This window comes from Nothoprocta perdicaria, unplaced genomic scaffold (genome assembly GCF_003342845.1).
Source record: "Nothoprocta perdicaria isolate Ctin4 unplaced genomic scaffold, notPer1 scaffold_18, whole genome shotgun sequence".
In the NCBI taxonomy this organism is placed as follows: domain Eukaryota; kingdom Metazoa; phylum Chordata; class Aves; order Tinamiformes; family Tinamidae; genus Nothoprocta; species Nothoprocta perdicaria.
The window spans coordinates 6,737,355-6,757,880 of record NW_020454982.1 but is presented as its reverse complement, the minus strand read 5'-3'; the positions used below and the strand labels follow the sequence as shown (position 1 = coordinate 6,757,880).

General features: G+C 37.5%; 1 long non-coding RNA gene across 1 annotated transcript in view; it reads left to right on the top strand.

The window, feature by feature from the left end:
• The window catches only part of LOC112944946, a 42,598-nt gene extending 22,072 nt beyond the window's left edge, over positions 1–20,526 (top strand). Inside the window, exon 4 of the long non-coding RNA XR_003248892.1 lies at positions 20,425–20,526. This is a non-coding gene — a long non-coding RNA (uncharacterized LOC112944946). The remainder of the gene's footprint in view (positions 1–20,424) is intronic.

Genomic DNA, 20,526 nt, shown 5'->3' with positions numbered 1-20,526 from the left:
TCAGGACTTGGGAAACCTGCATAACTTTATTCTCTGCAAATTCTACTACCTCATTTATTTTAGGTCATTTAGGTGTACCAGTAACCAGATTTTGTCCTCCTTAGATATTGTTGTCTTTTATTACAAGAAAAAAAAAATCAAAAGAGATTGGAAGGTAGATGCACTTGTGAAAAATCTGCATAGTTTTAAATTAAAGTAAAATATTCTTGCTGTTTTTGAACACATACATTTTGGCGATGAATTAAAGGTTTTGTGTAAACATCAATGCACTACATTGAGGAGATCTGATTTTCCAATCCACTTTGACTAACTTGGAGTGGATTTGAGGTTTGCAAAAGCACTCATGGTTATTGGCTTTGGTAATCTGCTATCAGGATTTCACTGAAAGGCCTTTATGTGGACTTTGTTATTTGCAACAGAAATGACTTAGCATTACCTAGCTGATTTATTGTACATTCTGCCTTATCCGTTTTCTTCCAGCCCAGCTGACAAATTTTGTGCAGAAATGCTTGGAAACAGAACTGGAAATTTTCTCCTGAGCTTTGAGTGCCTCCTGATAAAGGAGCCCTTTTTCCTATAAGATCCTTATAGTTCCTGTATTGAGCCTGTGGAATGCCAGGGGGGAAGGATGCCAGGGCATCATCCTAATGGTAGAAACTTGCTGTAGGTCAGCAGCAAAGTGCTAAACTGCTTCCAAAGAGCCTGAGAGAGCCTTTCCTTGTTCATATTTCATGTGACACACGAATTACCTTCTTGACTTCTTCTATTTCCTGACTCTAAATGCTGCACTATTTGTCTGATGTACATTTTAGGGTTCAGCATAATTCTTATGAATTGATTTAACAATCTTTGTCATCTGTTTATTGAACTTTAAGGAGGCTAAATCTATGCCACTGAGCTGCACTGTTCCTTATCAATTAGCACTGCCTTTGCTTCCCCTTCAGTATCTCTCTAGTGTGACTGGTGCATTTTTGGCACTAAATCTGGCCCTGCTGCTCCCTCGACAGCCTCATTAACTTCATCCTGAGGTGGGGAATTTAGTCAGGAGCCTTTTCCGAACCCAGTCTTGTCAGTAGATCAATTGTAATTGAGCTCTGAAGTGGTCCTTGCTGCAATTATGAGAGCTAGAGTATTTATCCGCTTGTTTTTTTGGAACTTTGGAGGAAGTCGTATTTGTTCCTCCTGCTTTACAACCCTGTGACATGAGTGGTTATTTTAGGTGTGTAACTTAGGCTGGCAACATCTGATGTATGAGAATTGCTTACAGAGCAAGAGGCTGTCGTTACAGCCTGTGTAGCCTATGTGTGTTCTGATGAATTCCTCGTTTTATTCCTCTCTGACACCATATCTCCTTAGCTTCAAGGGCATTTCAGAGTGGCAGTGGGGGTGGCATGGAGAAGACAGCTTGCTGCTGACATCTCTGGCATGAGCATTCTTTGTAACATACATAATTTGGACACCAGGCTCAATTTTCATTGGCAATTAACAGGTTGAGTAACCTCAGCAGTTGTTTATAGAGTACCTGCAGAAGTTGTTCTCTGGGGAGTGGGTATTTTGGTACTGAGCAATTTATACTCTGGCAGACGCACTCTGTAAACAGCATTTTACCTGCCTCCAAATTCCCATTAGACAGAAGCAAGTTCCCAATAAAAGCATTAGAAATAGAATTGTTACTGGAAATAGTCCATGATAAATTTGGAGCAAAATAGGAACTCTAGAAATAACAGTTCTTATATTTCACATAAGCATTTTTCCAAGAAAAGTATTGGCAAAGATGTTTTGAATCAATGCACTTATGATCTAGCAAGAGTGAACCTATTGTAGACAAGAGCCATATAGAAAACATATTTCAAATAATTATACTTGAGACATTGAACTTTAAAATATGTCAATATGTGCCATATTTCTAAGGACATTGTGTGTGCATTTATCATAAAAAAACAGAACCATAATTTTTGTCTTGTTTTTCAAAATCCCTTTAAGTTGGTTTGGTAGAAACACTGTGAGCAAAAGGTTAAAGATTTATTAGTACTTTTCTACCAGAAAGTTAAATATGGTCCTCGACACTTAGTAGCTGTTTGCAAAATCTAATATTGTTAAACAAAATACGTGTGGATCAAATGTGCCTTTTAACACAAATGCCCAGAATTGATGGATTAAACACCATAAGCTACTAGTGTCTTAGAGGTTGCCCATTCAAACACAGTATGTTATTGTAAGGAGTATGGCGTTTGGGTCCTATTCTAACTTAAAGGATAACTCACTTTTGTCTTAAGTTTATTTAATGTAGCATAACTGTAATGTACTTGTCTGGTTGTCAGGTAAACGATTAAACCAGAGGGAATATTTTGCTGTAGAGAAAAACCAAGAACGAAGTGTAACAACAGCTCCAGGTGCAATCAACACCTGCGTGACTTCTGCAAATTCCATTTCATTTCAAATTTGATGCTAAAAGAGCTAAACCAACTCATCAATTTTAACGAGAGAAACCAGCTAGATACAACTGTACTTTGAAATGCTACTAATAACCTTTAATAGATTTCAGATAGCAACTGGTATAAATTAGAGACAGTGCTGCTGCAGAGGTAGGGGCACCTGACTATGGCAAACCAGGCACCGTGATGTGTTTCTAAAGCATATCCATCAAACCCTCCCAATTCAAGCAGGTATCACTATTGATTATCACTTATTCTACCTTCACTGCTAGAGAAGACAGCAAAATGCTCTAAAATACACCGAAAAAGGATCGTAGACTTTCTCTTTCACCTTCTCTGACTGAAAATAAAACATCTCTCAATGTGCTTGCATGAGGACATGTATAAAAATGAGGGAATAGATCAGCCTTGGTTTATTTTTGGGAGAATAAGGCAGGTGAAGCCTGATAATGTCTTTTTATATATCTTAAAGTATAATAAACAGGATTAAAAAAAAGTCAGAGGTATTAAACCAGAGTTTCATATATACGTATTCAGTGGCACAGGAATGGTAACATGAATATAATATGAGTCTTTAAATCCAATGCAGTACTGAAGGAAATTCTATATGGGATTAGAAAAGCAAAATTTCCGATTTTTAGTTTGTTTTGTTACAATATGCTATGATGGTGCTATACTGACAAGGTGACGTCTGTTTTGTAAAGGTGTTATCATTTATAGGCTGTCTGTATTAAAAATTCCTGTACTGTATGATCTTATTGAAATTTTACTCATGCAAAATGGAAGCGTTAAGATTTAAATAGCTCTTACCTGTTTATTGTTGTTCTTGAGAATAATGGAGAGCATTGCTGTGCCCTGTCTTATATGTCTAGGGCTATACCTGCTAGAAATACTAAAAATCCCCATGGTAATCCAAAAACCATTTGATTATAATTATATCACAGCTCACGGCTAATAATAAGGCCAAAAAGGCTCCAGCTAAGGGAATATTTAGTGATGAGGTGAGAATGTGAATGGATACTTTCATGTAACTTTGGTGTTAAGCAATGGGGTGTCACAAATGGGTAATGGATAATGGTCTCTGTTTCTCAGCTGAGAAAGATATTGTCAGATGCTTGAGATAAGTTGTATTTTTCTCGGCCATATATGGTATTTTTATGTTCTCCTACTGCACTTCAGGGCTTCACAAAGTACATTTGAGACCAAAGAATGTGGTTTCATACTGAAGTACATTATGGCCCTATTTGGTGGGACATGGTTGTCGTTGTGATTCAAGCCCACTCAAAGAAGATGTGTAATACTGCCAAGCCTGAACTGACTGTGATCAGTCATGAATATTTATCATGTCAGTGATTTGGCTCCTTGATCAATGTTGTATGCCTTGTAAGGTTGTTGCTGACCAGATGAGCTATGGCAGCGGTGGTGGGGGGAGCAAAAAAGTAAACAAAGACCAAATTCTAGCGAAAATAGGATTTCAGAAGAGATGTTAAAAGCTGCCTATTCTTATTACCATTTTGGAAAACCTGGTAGGCCTAAAACAATAACTGAAAAAAAACCAAAAAAACAAATATAAGGCAGAGACTACTGTAGGTGGCTATACACTTAAAATTGCTACAGAAAAGAGGAATAAGAAACGGTTATTTCTAATAGTATAAGAATGTTTCTGCTACCCTACGGCACTGATAAGTGCCAAGTTTAACTGATATCAACAAGAAGTGCTTGCTTATTTTATAATGTATAATTCATTTGTAGAGCAGAGCTAGCTCATTACTTTTAGATATCATGGAGGCCAAAAGTGTAAATGGTTTCAGAAAGATTTTGTTCAGTTCTGCAAAGTTAAGTCCAGCTATTATTGCATGTGGTGGTCCCCGTCCAAATTCCAGGTCAGAAAGTCTGTAAATCACTGACTGCTGAAACTTGGGAGGCAAACCTTGGACAGGGTCCCTCTACCGAGTGCCTGGTTCCTGGTCTTTAATTATTCCCTTATTCCTCAGTGTCATAGGCAAGAAATATGGTTTGATTCCTGTAGATTCATCTGCTTATCTTCACTTGCATCTATAAAGATGCTGTCTTTGGACTTATTTAGGTGATAATTCCCTCTCCAGCCACTGCACTGCAGTACTCACCATCTCTTTCTATTTTTAGTGAGTTGGTGCCCACGCTGTCTCCCATGAAGGTGGAATGTGTACATTAGCTCCCTTAAACATAGGTGCTGAAGCTTATAAACTGCCATTGTGACGTTCCTGCCCGGGAAACTTGCCCTCCAATGCACACATTTGGTACTCATACATTATCTTTTGGCTTCCTATCCTCATGCCCATCTGTTAGGATGGCGCTGTGCCTGCTCACAAGACGGTGTGCCAGCTTCACTAGACAATGATGCCAATCAAATGTGAGTTGCCGCAAGTGCTTTCTTTTCTGAAAGTAGCCCCTCTTGAGAGAAAGCAGTGCTCTAATGGTGCCACTTATCTCTTTTTTTTTTCTCCTTTACACCTGCTGACACTTATCTGCCAAGATAATATTGAAGAGGTAAAGGAGAGGGGATGAAATGTGGGATGACCTTGGGTTGTCAGAAAATATAGGCAGAACTGCAAGAGCGAATTCAGAAAGCCAATTGAAATGTAAGACGTGCTATGTTGATCAGCATGCAAATCCAGAAGAAGACAGAAAGAGGAATTTGACGTGAAAAAAGTGTTTGAGAATTAGGACACTGCTGAAAAGAAAAATCTTTGCGTGTGCATGTATATATATATACACACATGTACATACATATCGTTTATATATGTGCAACTTTGGAAGAATAACCTATAGAGCTGAAAGGTCTGAGTGTAAGCAAACCTCTTTATTCTGTTGCCAATCAGTGAAATGAACCTGTTCAGCTCAGAAGAAACTGAAAACGGCATCTAAGCAAAATCTGACAGAAGTCAAACTGTTTGACAGTTTGTTATAAGATTCATATCCAGCTGGGACTGGAAAGAACCCACTTTCTTCATTTTCATTTGTTATGTAAGCAAGAACATAAGCTCAGTATTGCATGTCTGAATGTCTCATGCCACTTTCCCTGTTGCCTGCTTCCTTTTGAAAGGATGTCGGCTTTGAGAGAAGGAGCTTAGAGAGCAGAGCATTTCTATATAGTCTGTAAAGCCCTCTAAAGTATTAATGTCTGTAAATGCATCTGATCAGGAAACGAAAATAGCTTTGAGGTAGGAATATTTGGTGCATTGGTGCTTAGGGTACAAGTTGGTATCATTTCAGGTAATTTTGATACTTTTCTCAAGATGATTTCAAGAATGGCATTGACTGGTTTTCTTCAGTGTTACCTTCCCCATTCTTGAAAGCAGTTAGTGTTAGCATATTTTTAAACTGGGGAGTCAGAAGCAAATTATTGAATATGCATGGCATATGGTAAGAAATGAAGAAGCAGTTTCTGAGGTGCACAAACCTTGCATTATTAATTCATGGAATTACTGAAGAAAAAATTAATCTTACACAGAAATAAAGAATGAGTCTCAGTTCCTACTTATGATCATCTTGATACTTGAGAGCCCCTTAATAGCCCATTAACAACCCCATTACAGTGATCTTTCTGCCAAGGTGGCCATCTCCTGTAATGACAGATGTGATTATGAAGAACGCAGCTTCATGGCTTTCAGATTATTTAGCAGTTGATATAGAGTGTAGGTATTCACATGTCAGAAAGAAAAGAAACTTGGCTTATGGCTTCAGAGAACAACCTCAGGAAAAAAGAAAAAAAAAGTTCTATTGGAGAAGTAACTTCTCACCAGCAACATATAGTACTGTCTATAGAGAAACATTTATTTTCAGAGTTTCAAAAACATGAGTAAAGTACTTTAAAAATAACAGTTATTATCAGTAAGCAGCAACTGCAAATATCAAGCTCTGAGCAGGATTCTTAGAATGGAATCTATCTTTTCAAATGAATTTTATTGTTATTTCTTGTCTGGTAGATTTTGCATGTTCTGAAACAAGATAAGAGGCATCTGTATATGGAAACAGAATCTTGTGCCTCTTTAAAGTCAATACAGATATGGGAGAGGCTGAAGATTAAAAAAAATCACAGAATATGAATTCTTTGTTCAATTGTTGTCTCATATGGGCCAAGCCACTAGCTCTCTGGACAATACTTTGGACAATACTAGTTACCTAGTATTTTGAAATGTCAGGACTTGGGTACAAAAAGATTAAAAGAAAAATAAAAAATAGTAGTAGTCCTTGAACTATATTTGCTATGCAAAGAGAAATGCAAAGTTTTACGTCCTCAGTTGAAATTGATCTGGAAGAGTATCCAATATCCTATAAATAGTCTATTTATGACTGAAGTGATTTTGCTAGATGAGTTGACTTGAGTCACAGGAAGTGCATAAAATATCTATTATGTAAACAGCCTGAAAGCTGACTTTTGAATTTCATTGTACTGAGAAGAATGAAAGTCAATGATTGACCCAGAAGAGCTCAAGTGAAACTTTACTTCTGCTTTACATTCAAACAATTTACACCAAAGCTTTTCTGAAGAACAGTGATATCAGAAAGTGTAATGTTGAGTGGCCGTTGACATTGGGCTTTCTCCTTCAGGCTGCCCATACCTGTATCTGCCTGTTTTATGGGATGACAGCTTCAGTCTTCTAAGGCAGGCTTGAATCCTTTGCATAGTGGAATTATTTGGGACATGGGATTAACACACTGTAAACAAGATTTACCAGAACTCGTACCCAGAGACTATTATGTAGAACTGCAAATTGGCATGGAGCTGTCTCCTTAATCCTTTCTGCATTCATTTTTATTAGATTTCTTACTGCTTCCTTCAATCACGTTTGCAGATTATTAAACAGTACGAGTTTGGGAAAATACATTTGATTTGTCAGCTCTGACACTGCTCTATAGAAATAATGCATACAAATCAAACACCTCCTAATGTTTGCTCCGGTGTTCTCTGGCATAGCATCATGTGTAATTGTGTTGTTAGCTGTAAGATGCCAGGTGAGTTTGGAAGTGATTTTGTCTCCCTTACTGTGGTCTAATGGCTTTTACGATTCTGTAGGAATACTGCTTTATTAGTGTGTGAAGCTGGGGAAGCTCTCGGATTGACATTGCAAGCACTTTGATGTGTTAAACTTGGCGTCTTGGTTGCCTGTCAGGCATTTCAAACTTTCTGGAGTTTTTCAGCAACAAAGGAACTACAGCAACAGGGAGAAAAAAAAAAGTAATGGGAAGAACAGCAGAACTCTATCCATGACAATGGAAGAAAAAGAGGTTGGTCCTCAGTGCAGGGTACAGATACCAAGGTATATGGGATGCAGCATGGGTTCAAGCTTGCAGGAAATCTCCCGTACTTGCCCTGGAAGGACGGCTCTGTTTTTGTGTCCTGGCTTTTGCTTTATAATCATTTTTATCATCCTTTTAGGACTAGATAGACACCCTGTCCCTGCTCATCTTCTCTGCCAGGTATGCCAGAATTTCTCCTTCATCAGGTGGCCCAAATGCCATAACAGTACCAATGTCCCAAAGCAGATAGCAAACAAAGCTCCTTCTGTTGGGAGCAAGAGGTTTTCTCTCCAGCTTCTGTTTAGCTTTTCTTTTTTGGAAATCTTTTCCTCAGCCTAATCAAGGAATTAACTTTGGGTGATTTCTATAAACCTCCTTACACTGCTATATGTAGTTAGTATCTAACTTATAGTAAACTGTTGGGAACAATGCACTGCTGCTTCAAAAGAAAATTAATGAACCGTAGAAATGATTGCAAGTGAGTAATCAAACAGAAATATACCATAATCCTGAGAAATGCATAATTATTGATGACAGTTTTCAGCATCTCTTATATATTGATAAATTATTGCAGTTTTCAAAATCTCTTAAACTCAATGATCTAACATTAATGTTCTAAGTTGCTTTGGAAAGTGGGACTGCAGCTCCTATGTCAGTTTAGGGTTTTTTTATACCATTTTCATTTTCTTATTAGGTTATTGTATGTGGACATGTGGAGCAGTTCATGGGCAGCTATTGGTAAGAGTTCAAAACAGCCTTCTATTAAGATGCTTCATTAGTAAAGACCGGGCCAAGGTTAAACTGGACCCACTGAACTGTCTGCCATGGCTGGAGGGAGGTAAGGTGGGTTTTGTGTGCTAACCAACCTCAGTGAGGCACATTGGTTCACAGTAGTACGTATGGTGAGGTGTCCGGGGGTCTTCAGTCATATGAAAGAAGCCATATAAAAGAAGAAATCATGATGCCAAAAACATTAAATTGTAGATTTTATAAAATGCAAATTTTAAGAATGGGAAACGTATAAACTTGAAAATATAAGGATATGAAATGAGAAGACCAGGTGGTAGTACTGCTTTTTACATGTACGTGGAAAAAAAGCATGTATCATGCTTCTTGTTTAAAATATCTTATGTTTTCCGTAGAGCTGGAGAAGGATGTAGAAAGAGCAGCCTGGACTGGTTCAGGGATTTGGGGAGCATAACCGTGGAAAGAGAGATCAGGGGAAAAAAAGCCCTGAAAGAAGAAGATGGGAAGTGACTGTAGTTTTGCATTCAGAATCCTGAAGGAACAGAAATCATGGATGGTTACAAGACACTGTGCTTGTGCTGGGTGCAGGGAGCTGGACAGGCGAACGGCTGCTGGAGAGAGGTCAGCTTGAAAGGGTTGGGGATAGAGTTGTGTAGAATGAAATGAAAAAAAACAACAACAACAACAAAAGAAAGAGTAGAAGAGCAGGACCTGTTAATGCCAAACGAGTAAATAGGAGTTGGAAATGGGACTAGAGGAATTAATGCTGCGAGACATAGTTGTTAAATTAGAGGCTATCAGAAGCTGAACAGATTTGCCTAAATGTATTGACATAAGGAGCATAAGATTTTTTTGGAACTTGCTGCTTTAAATCACTGATATTGTGAGAGGAGGGTTTTATTTCACAAAATTTCTTTTGTCTTTGAATGAAATTGTTCATACTGCCTTAAAAGCGAACTACAAGTTATGGGTTTTTCTTGAGCAACTGGGATTTGAATATGCAAAATGCCTAGGTCAGACTGCCTTGAGGATATAAAGAATATTGGATGAAGTAAAATTTGGTCTGCAATTAAATTTGCAGAAAATCAACTATCTGTTGTTTAGTTCTAAGCAGATGTTGAAAAGGTTTTTTCCTGGATGCCATCCTTACTGATAGGATGTCTTTTGATCTGAAGCCAAATAAAGAATCTGGATGTTAGTCTGGATTTGGAAATTTCCTTTAAATAAACATATTAGTTTAGTATGTAAATCTGCTTATCATCACTTAAAGAACCTTGCCAGCGTAGGAAACATCTGGAGCTCGACATCAGATAACTTATTAATTCACTTTTCTAGTGTGCTTCATCCCGAGTGCTGTAGGATTCTGCCATCTCAATTGCTAGAGTCAGCTGTATCTAAAAGACATTGAGTTGTAAATTGTGCTGCTGGCGCTCGGAGCCGTGTGGTGCCCGTTGGACCCGGCTGCCCGGCTTGCCACGGCTGCTCGGGAGCAGGTTGTGGTGCTGGTACATCCAGACAAAAATAGTGGTGGGTTGGAAACACAAGTGCTTTCTTTTGTGCTAGGTGGATTCTGAAAGTTAAACGTTGCCATTTTGGATTAGGGATTAATTCCATGGTCTAGCATGACCCGCCCCGGTTGGCCTGTAATGCCACGGAAGGATTATATAACTTGCTCTTGGTGAAAACCTAAGTGCAGATATTAACACAGCTTGCTGCATTAAGGCTTCTGTGGTTTTATGACCCCATTTTCCCCTAAAGGTTGGGAAAGGTCCTCAATCTGGGTTAATGCTTAGATCTGTAGCAAAGCATATGTATATGTTAGTACTTTGAGCATTGATGGGTGCTGAATGCAATAGGGTATTTATGTTAACGTAGTAGGTTTTACCAACCCGTGTCATGTACCTTGCTGGTTATTGAAATGGAAATGGTTAATGATTGAATGTGTGCATATGAAAAGCCTAATAATTTAAGGGAACATATTCTACAATGGGAATATTTTTAGTATTTATCGGTTAAAAAAAAGTATAAATCTCTAAATAAAAGCCATGCTGAAATTGAGTCAAAACCTGAGCACCACACATGCAGGTAAGGCATTTGCATTACTAGATAATTATTTTAGAAATTAGCATGTTGTGATTAGCTCTGGAGTAAAGATGACTATGAACAGAAAAGCTGCATAAATTTCTGTTTATATAAATTACATGTAATGAGATCTATTTTAAGAATATAATTATTGCTTTGTTATATTTTTGCAGTAGAATTTGATGGCAGTAATATAATTGAAGTAAAGTTTTGCTGACCTGCTAGAATTTGGGAAGTTTATGACCACCGATTAATAGACTAAACTATCCGGTCCATTCTATCAGAGACTTGATAATGATGTAAAGAAGGTTAAATCTGTGTACCTTAAATTAGATATTGTTGTAGGCAAGTACTCTTACTGATAATAAGCCTGCTTTTCCTTTGCTCCAACAAAAGAGTTAGGCCCATACCAAGACATTATTTTAGTGAAGTCAGCCTATAATTACAGAAGGTAAGCTTTGATCTTCTATCCTAAAACAGATTATATTTCAAGTCATGATAAATTGGTAGTTAAGGTGGCATCTGCCCGTTAACTTAAAAGCAATCTTACGGACAGACATTATGATCAGTGCTACTGTTTTTGATAATTTGATATGTGATGTCTTTAGACAAAGAATTGCTTTGCTGTTGTTTGCACTAGTCATTATGCAAGGGAGTACTGACTCAGAGTATTATTTCTTCCCTACTGCCGCAAAATGAAAGCTAAATAGATATTTTTACAATAATTTGGAAATCTAAGTCAAATAGAAGGTGACAGGTTAGTTCATAAGGATGATTTTTTTTAAATGTTTCTCTTTGCTACTTTGAATATGGGAAGTTATAGTAGGGGAAAGAGTTCATCAATATAAAAAGGAAAAGTGTATCTTGTAATAAATATGAGGAGTATTAAATAAGGTAAAGGTCATGGGAATGATTTGCTCATAATATAAAGGATTGATATATGTCCCCTTTTAACAAGGGGAAGTTGCTCCACAAGGTATCTTCTGTGTGAGTTAAGCTGTACCAAATCTTCCTTCAACCTTTCTGTGATTCCTGATTCAAATCAATTAAGAATATAGTGTCAGAGAGTACTGCTGCTGTGTACTTATAAATACAGTTGTAGTCCCCCTCTAGAGAGCATCTACATTAGGAGAGAAATTGCCTCCTAGGAATAGAAGTAAAAGAACTGGAGGGCAAGAAATTACTTGCACAGTGTTGAAAAAATGTTTCTAACAGTAAACACATAAAAATATATTAATTTGCATCTTATTTAGCAATTACATACTACCTTATTCAGATGACACATCTACCTACTTGTTTTATTTCTTTATAATAGATTATGCTTCTAGATAATAGATTATAATAACTTTCCACTGACCAAGATGAAGAAATAAAATGTACGGAATGTCTTATGACATCTAAAACAAATAAGATTTTTGTCAAGTTTACACTCACTTATTTTTCAAAGGCATCTTTGTCGGGGGGGAGATACCTATCCTGTGTAATTGTGAAACCTTCTTTGCATGCATCGCAGCATGAAAGGGCAAGGGAGTCAAGATAATCTTCAGATTGCTTCCTTATGTACACATGAAATATATTTTACAGGGAACATTCCTGCTGTTTTCTGTTTTGATTTCATTTAATTAGTGTTATTTCATCTGAATACACATGACACACTGGCTTAGGTTCAGAGTAAGTGTCAATTATCATGAATCCATTAATTTCAGGTGAGATATAGCAGGATGCACAAGCTGAAAGCTAGTTTGCATAAAACTATATCCCCAAAATAACCCCATGCATAGAGTTGTTTTTGAAATGGACTTACTGAAACATATGTTATGAGGAAAATGCAATGGCGAACAATATAAGAATACTTCTCCAACCTCTGAATGGTCAGTTAGTTATATGTAAATAATAATGAATGTAGTTTTTAACTTGAAATGTTTTGGCAGAAGTATTTAAACCATTTCCATAGAGCACTGCAAAGACAAATGCTCTTTCTAATGTCTTTGTGGGCTACAGATTGCTATTTGCTGAATGAAAATGCATTCACTCACACAGAACACAGAATTTCATCACGTTTATATATCTTGAATAAGCTGTTGAAAAGGAAGATATTTACTGGAATTCAGGGGGAAGCTTCTTGAGTTCTTTCCATAATAAGTCATCTTTCTGTCGTGTCACTCTGCAAGTGTCAGGACTGAAAATGGTCTGAAATTTTAGTGTGGATTTTTTTTCTATTTTCTTTAAGAATAATATTTTATTTGTTCAGTAGCGTTAACTTGTTTTTTGGCTGTGGTTGCAGAATCTGAATCTGTAGAGGGGCAGGATGTGGTAGTAAACTGATGAATCATACTTCTCTAACAAAAATCAGTGTATAAAAGATCAAGGTTTATTATTCCTCATTTACTCTCAAAGAAAAATGTACTGGCAGATGCAATGTTAGCAAACTCACTGTTCACTTTATTATAGCAGGTGAATGACTGTCATTGATAGACTGGTCAGACAGACTAGAACAACATGACATTTATCTTTTACAGATCAAGGATTCACCTGCTTGCTTTTCAAGAAAAAATGAATGATAAGATGGACTTTTATTGGTAGTGACATTCCTTCGTTGTCAATAGCGAGCAAATGAGTGGTGGAGGGAATAAAGGTAAACTCAAATGTTCATATTTAGTATTTTAGAGATAAAAGGCATGGAATTCCTCTGAGCCACTTTGTATGCTTTTAAGAATAAGATTGAACAGGATGTGGTGTGGAGTGTGAAGTGATGATGCAAATAATTTGTCAAGATTTACTGTATGGAAAAGAATAATTTATCTGCACAGCATTTTTCAGGGTGTGTCCTATGGATTCAGGTGGATGACTGCAAGATATTATATTGTCTTTCTAGTGTTTTTTCTTACTACATTAGTATCAGGTATTTTTCTATATAATGTGTGAAGTGACTTTTCATACTTTCAATGTGTGTGCTCTTAATACTTTCATACATTTGAGGGATGTCTCAGTTGAGTTAAAATGTTGTTGAAAACAGAAGATCTCTGTTCATTTTCTTGCATTAGAGAGGAACCAATCCATATTGCTAGAAAATATCATTTTCTCTTTCTGTCTCTTTTTTCTTAAGATTAAATTCTATCTGTTTAGTGCAGAGGCAATGCTCTAGTGAAGTATTAGTATAAAGATGGGTTTTGTGGACTCCACTTGACTTCCTAGTAAGTAATCACTCAATATTTTTGAAATAAGAACTACCTAGCTAATATAATATACTCCCCAAAAAATCTAGAATGATGGGGATTCTTAAAAAATAAATCTAAGAGCAATGGCCCTGCCTTGGTTTGTTTACAAAAATAGACCCCAAAAAAATTTATCTCTTCCTGCTGTGCAGCCTAACTCAAAGTATCTCTCTATTCACACTGGTGCCTTTGTTTTAAAACACTAAATGTAAATAAGGGTTGCAGAACTGAATCCAATGATAGCTCCAATACTCACTACATTTATAATAAGAGGAGGCAATAATTTAAAATTGTGAAACAAGTAGAAGATAAGGTTGGGGATATTACAAATCTAACTTTAACAAAAGATTTTCAAATTAAATAAGGACTTACAGGAGAAAAAAGACTCTTTTTGATGTTTAAGTAGTATTTAAAATTAAGGGAAGAGGTTTTATATGCTGTCACACTGTCAGAATTACAGAATGGTGTGTGTAATGAGGAATTCTGGTACGGAAATCCACTTTCTGGATGAGGATTGAATAAGCAATAAGCTTGTTTATTGTTTTATTTGCCAATTATTGAATTTGCAATAGCTCCAAGCACTACAGTTTTCTATTGCAGTTATCCGGTATAGTTCGTTCTTTTGAATATGGTCATGTCCTTTAAATACATGTTACCATGTCTGTGATAAAATGGAATTATGAGTGATGACAAAACCAGAAACACCTGGAAATGAAAGCTGCAAAGCTAAGTGTCAGATAGCAATCAGCTGCTCACTTATGGCAATTACACTTAGGTAGTTCAAGTAGTGTGTACGATGCAATGTGCAGATGATCAGGCTGGTAAAGGGAGTGCTTCCCTTAAGCTACTAGGGAGATTTCCATGCAGATGTCTGTCCCAGGAATATCAGGTGTTCAGGATAAACTGTCAAGTCCCTGGGGAACCACCCTCTTCAGATGAGGGAGAAGAGGGCACATGCCCTGGGGCAGTGCCTCCTGTTAGAAGGATGCATGTAAGCAATACCGTGAGGAAATGAATAAGATGGAGCAGAAGAAGCTGTGAGGTGCTGGTTGGTTCTCCTCCTCACCAGTGTAGGCTTCCTGGTTGAGCCCAATGTCACCACTGCTCTGGCTAGAAGAAGCTGACTCTGGTCTGCAGATCCATCCCTTCTCATTTGCCCAAGTTTTCTTCGTTTGGTCATTTCCCTTTCACCAATTTTTCTTCCCTATGTTTCCTAGTGCAGTTAATTTATGCCCTTTTCTGGATCATCTCAGCTTTCTGTTATTTCCCTTGCCTCTGTTTGACTGGTGTTTATCTCATACAACAATTTAGTTTCATGCTCCCACTCCTCTTAGTCAATCTGTATTATCATTTATTAATAGACTGTAGAGCTCTTCATCAAGAAGCTCAGTATATCTTAAAGATGTCCAATAATAAAGCCACACAATGAGCCTATAAGAGGTGCAATTATATTATCTATTTACCAGATGGCTAACTAGGAACAGACAGAAGTTAGGTAAATTGCTGTGGGTTAAAAGTTGGGGAAAAGCAATCCAGTTAGAGGAATTTCTTTGCCAAAAACTTGTAGTACTACATATACCAGCTGTTGAGGAATCACTGCCTTGCCCCCAAATTGTCCCGTTCCATCTTCAAGTTTAAGATCCATTATTTAGTAAGCTTTTGAACTCTGGCCTTGCCTTTTTCTTTCCTAAGGGGACAAAAAATAAGAAAATAAGAAAAATAAGAACTTCTAAACTTGAAATAGAAACCTGTCTATGTCTTCAGGTCTCTGTGTTAGTTTTGTAGGTTAATAAGGTCCTTGCCCAGTTGAATTTTGGATTCTATTGTATTAACAGCAAACACTGTTTCAAAAAAGAGAAGGTTGTTGTCTGTCCACCTCTCCTGTGAGCCAGTCTGTCTTGTGAGCTATTAAAAAGCCAAACTAGGTTTGTTATCTGCACTACTACCTGGACTACATGCTGTCACCATTAAACAGATGAATCATCCTTGATAAAGAGTGATTTTAAGGATTTTTTTGAGTTGCTTGTTTTGCTAGCCTGGCAAATTTTATGAATATTTCTTATAAGACTAGGTCAGCATACTCATGTTCATCCTATTTGCACATCTATACATGGTAACACTGACATGTTCCTTTTACCATTTTCATAAAATGTTTAAAGACCACCATAGCCCTTTGTGGGAACAGTGTTACATTGCAGTCTCACAGTTATTTCATGATCAATTTATATGCTATGATCTTTAAATCTACTTCTATAGTAGATGTTCTTAATGCGGATGCTAGAAACTAATCTACAAAGGAGAGTGCATATAGTCACAGCACTGAGGTAGCCTCTACGAACCGCTGGTGGAGGGTGATTTATTCTGTAGGGTTAATAGTCACATCACTAGACATCATGTCGAGTTCACGTTGTCCTCCTCTGGAACTGCACCTCAGAGAGGGCTGGCGTAAGAAGTATTTTCACTATACAGTTGCCACCATGAAGTAATGCTCTTGGGTTATTTTGTCTGTTGATTTCTATTATCTGCCCTGAAACCTCTGTGGGAGCTCAGTGGGGCTGTTTGTTAGGGGCCGTTTGTAGTTTTGGTATGAGAAGGACTGAAATATATGCTGAAAATATGAAAAAATATAGTTTTCTATTTTCTGGAGGGAGAAAAAAAAAAAGGCACATACATTTGAAACTCAGCTCATTACTGAGGAAAATAAATTCCTGTCTCTCAAGCAAATAGCCTTTAGAACTTGTTAGACTTCCACATCAATTATTTTTGAAAAAAAGAGAAAAAACCCACCTGTGTACATTAATTATCTTTTTAATGGAAGGCAGCATTCAGATATGGGGTGAAATTTGTCCCTTGCATTAACTGTACGACTAAAATTCCATTGTCAGAGGAATAACTCCAAATTTACACTGGTAGGTTGTTAAAAAGAATTAGGTGGATAGTGCCTTGCAGCACACAACAGGAACAGCATCATAATAGGAGACGGCTTTAAGTTTTAAGTATATATTTCACAGGCTATTACATGATTAATATCCCTTTAAATACTGTTTGACTTAAATTGTGTACAGTTTTGCCTCTTGTCTTTGCCTTGTGTTTGTTGACTTTTTATTCTCCTTACTACTGTCAAAAACATTTTGATGCTATAAATAAGAGTATGGATTAAGTACATTCTTTGTGACAAGCAATGTGCAGTGTATTCATTTCTTTCCTTCTGAGAAGATGCATTATCCTTTCCATTATTTTGAATCTGCACTCTTCCATTATTCTGAAGATCAGTAGAAGTAAATCTGAGACCCAGTATGTGAAAAAGATGATATGTGCCTGTGCATCTACATATATTTTTGTATGTGTACACATACATATATAAATTCTTTCTCCTTGTGACAGATATGTTCCTGCACTTAAAAATATCTGCAGTTGCACCAAGTACAATCCCAAGCTTTTGGATATGACTTCAGTGAAGCTATGCCTGCTTGAGTTATACATCTTGGTGAAATTTTGTTTTATTCTACCTATTGCACAGGGATATCAAGACTTTTTGAAATTCTGACCTTTTCATTGTACATTGGGTGCACAGAGCAGTAAGGTTTTAAATAAAATCCAGATGAAGAGAAGGAAACAGCAAGGACAGTTAGATGTACATTTTAGTTGCAATAACAGATACAGGCAGGTCTTTAGTATAAGGAATATGTCGGACCTAGTAGGAACTTGGAAATCTTTACCAGATACCGTGCTAGGACACTGATTTGCAGGCATAAAGATGAGAGAGGAAGACTCCTAAGCTTCCTATAGCCCAATGTCTATGATGTCTAGCCTCATTACAGGCAATTTTATTTTGCTTCATTACTGAGCACTCTATGCCTGTTCCCTGCAGGCTCATCCCCCCATTTCATGTATCAGGAAGCTGGACAAAGTGCTGTTGAACTGGTAGCAGCGTTTAGACTTTTATGAAGTCAGATAGAAATCATCTTACCCAGTAATCTGGAAAGAGAATGAGAACTTGTGGTTTTGACAAAAGGATCGTGTGTAGTTACCGGGCCTTTTTTATCTTTTACATTTCCCTGCCATTTAGCATGTAGTTGTGAGCTAGTGTGCAGGTATGAGCATGGGTGTCAAACTCCCCTCTAGTGGCTGCTCCACACGGAAGTTAAATATTAATACACCTCAATGTAAAGTTTTTTGCTCTAGACTGAAAAAGACAATTAGTGTGAGATTGTGATGCTTGCACATGGGGATTTATTTTGTTTTTTTGTTGTTTTTTTTGCTTTCCTCCTTGTTTTAACGATAGCATTAACTTCACATGTCGAAACGCTGCAATTAAAACAGGGCTCGCTGTGGAAGCAACACAAACAAACAAGCAAGCAGTCGGGTTTTGGCACCGTGCTCCTCAAATGCAAACGTGCCACCTATTGGCAGCGGCGCCGCGCTCTCGGGGCGCGCGCGGGTGCCCGCGCGGGGCCGGAGCGCAAAACTGAGCAGCAAGCGCGAAACGAGGAGCAGCGCGCTAAAAATGTGCAAAGAATGGGCTGATTCATTAGGTGTCATTAAGATTAAAGAGCTGCGTTTCTTGCTAACACAGTGCTCGGCAGCAGATTGTGAGACCAGAAATACTCTGCAAGGCAGAAGTTTTTTTTCCTTTTTTTTGCGACGTGTGATATGAGGGATATGGTGAACTTGTGTGTTTCCCAGCCATCTGAGCTGCAAATTTGCACCTCTCCCATCCTCTCGGAGAATCTGTTAATAACTTTTTAGAAGCTCTTCTGCCAGAATTTTGCAAGGTAGCAAGGGGTCCGGAATCCAAGCTGTATCAGGAGAAAGCCTAGGGACATCTGACTTTGCAAACTCTTTTGTGAAGGTTTTGTTTCCCAGCCCTCAAAAGGACCCTTTACCCAGACTTCATGCATATGCAGGACTATTTCTCCGGGTTATGTTTTACGGAGGTACCTCTCATTTTCTCTGTGTACTGATAACTACATTTATAATGAACATTTGGAAGCTTTTTCTTAAAAATGTATTTCTAACGCAGTTTTGTCACTGTTGCCAATGTGGTCTGTTCACCACAATACCACTTTTCGTGGTACAATATCACCTCACTTTCCTTTTATATTTAGCAGTTCTAATGATAATACCATTTAATTTCCTAGCATGATAAGGAGAAAGCTTTGCCTCTAACAATATTTGAAACATGTTTTCACTCATAATCCTGCTGCTTCCTCACAATTTAGAGCAAAAGCCTTGGAGGTTGGTGGGGTTTTTTCTCTTTTTTTTTTTTTTGTATGGTTTAGCTTAGTGAAAGGATAGAATGATCTCCGACTGGCTGCAATAAGCTAAGCACTGGTGTGTGACATTAAATGTACACACCAGAATGTAAGATGTCAATGAAAACAAAACCAGCAGCTCTGGAGAGATAAGGTCATAATGATAGCTAGCGTGCAGCAAGATGGGCTGAAATGTACTGTGGTATAATATTTGACTACTTTTCTAAAATACCATTTTTTTCTTAAACTTGAGTTTTGTCAGAAGAGCAGAACACCTCTGCTTTACTTAAGTAAAACACGCAATGAGGAGCCAAAAAAAAAAAAAAAAAGCACATTTCAAAGGTTGGGGCGGTTGTTATACCCATAAAGATTGTAAGGCAATAGCTGTGTCAGGTCTTTGTAGAAATAATGTGCTTTCATCTCATGTCTTAATGCAAGAGCATCTTTTGCAGCAGCTGCTCTGGGAGTACCACAGTGCTCAACGAGAGCCTTACCTTGCACCAGCGACAAGTGCAAAGAGACACGGTGGGAGAGAACAGGCTTCTAATCTGCATCCCAGAGATGTGGTGCAAAGGGCTCAAAAATAAACCATGCAAGGGAGAAGGGGAAAATCAGGCATGTTAATAAAATCTATATAAGTAGCAACGGTGAAGTCATGTAGTGATCTTTAGCAAAAGGAGCCCCACTAAAGCAGGCCACGAGCAGTGAGAGCCTGCTATTTCTTATGGGATGCAGTGATAAAGAAATTACATACTTATTTGAGAGGAACATAAATAAAGATTAATAGGTTAATGAGTTATTTTCCTTTCATTACTATACTATTGTACTTTATTATAATTGCTTTGCACTCATTTAATTAAATTTGAACTAGGGCCAACACAAGATAATTTGTTTTCCCTGTACTAAACAATGAGTATGCAGATTGGAAGTACTGAAGCAGTAATCAGCCCTCTGTTTGCAACACTTTTCTACTCTGAGCAGACATTATAATTGATAATTTGATTGTTGCAGTACTCTGTGCAATATATTTTAAAGCAACATTAACATAATGGAAATTATGTTGTGTGCCTAATCTGGGCTTTTCACTGTGTAAGTATATGAATCCCATTCTGTAATGAATTAGGGCACTATCCACTAAACATTTGTACAACCTTTGCATGCCTCATTTTGGAACAGAGCTATCAAGTCTCCCTTCAGTGTCTTCCCCTGAAGTTATATTGCTTGAATTGTCCAAGTCCCAAGCTCAGACAGTGAGGCATTTCAGTGAGATCTGATTTATTCTGACACATAACTTGGATTAAAATTAAATACAGATTTTGTAGAGCTGCTGCGTAATTCTTGCCTTGTTTTAAAGGAAGGTGTGTTTTTGGTCCATTAGAATTGATCTTTTCATTATCTCTTCCACAGTATTTGAGAAACCTGATAGCAATTGATCTATCAAATGAAAAAATAATGACTTCGGATATGAAGGTAGGACTTTTTGATGGCTGAAATGCAACCAAAGATACT